This window comes from Glycine max, chromosome 6, assembly GCF_000004515.6.
Source record: "Glycine max cultivar Williams 82 chromosome 6, Glycine_max_v4.0, whole genome shotgun sequence".
Lineage (NCBI taxonomy): Eukaryota > Viridiplantae > Streptophyta > Magnoliopsida > Fabales > Fabaceae > Glycine > Glycine max.
This window is the reverse complement of record NC_038242.2, coordinates 36,474,515-36,475,599: the sequence shown is the minus strand read 5'-3', so window position 1 is coordinate 36,475,599 and position 1,085 is coordinate 36,474,515.

Below are 1,085 nucleotides of genomic sequence, written 5' to 3'. Positions count from 1 at the left end.
TTTGCCTTCTGAGTCCAACACTATCATGCCCTTCCCCAATTGGGTGCAGAAAACACAACAACAACATTCTTCTTCGTCAATGGTAAGATGTTTTAAAGTTTGATCTCTCTCTTGAATTTTCATGATGATTGACATCTTTTAGCTTATTATCTTCCTATGGAATAAGAAAATATGTTTCTAAGAGGCTGGGGAAGGTGTTTACAATTTCTACTTTCAAATGATTAATTTACCCAATTCAACCATTCAACCTTTTTAAGGTGGTGTTTTACATCAATTTTGTCCATATATCTCAATATATTTGTTCATTCAATTGTTCATATATATCCTCTCTTTTAATATTTATATAATAATTTTTGATAATTTAGTTTTTCTGATTAGATTTTTTTCATTTGGATTTGTTATAACTACAAACTAATACATGTTGACACAAATGTCATACTTGAGTCTTAATCTTTTGATGTTGGTGCAGATGACAGGGATTAAAAGACCATACCTCTTCTCTCTGAAGATTCCACCTGTGTCCTCTTCCAATTTTAAACCTTTTGAGTCCAACCCTTTTAGGCCCTTCCCTAATTGGATGCACAAAACACAACAACATCCTTCTTCATCAATGGTAACATGTTTTAAAATTTGATCTATCTCCTGAATTTTCATAATGGTTGGCATCATTTGTACATATCATTCCTTATGAGAATCATGAAACTGGCCAAATACAGGCTAAAGGCCCAAGTGGAGAAGGGCAAAGGCCCAAGTGGAGAAGGATAAAGCCCCCGAGTGGAGAAGGATGAAGGCCCAAGTGGAGAAAGATGAAGGCCCAGAGGCAGAGACATTATCAAGACTATTAATCGTTGCTGAAGGCCCAGATTAATTTGAAGGCCCAAGTTAAATATGTTTTTTAGTTATAATTTTTATTTATTGTAATTTTGGCCCACCCTGTTTAGAAGGCCCATGTCTATTTCTATCTTTTTGTTCAGATACACTATAAGTATTGGTTTTTGTTTCGAATAAAAAAAAACTTTTGGCATTTGATAAAATTTAGTGAGAGTTTCTCTCTGGGTTCCTTGGTGAACCAATTATCAGACTTA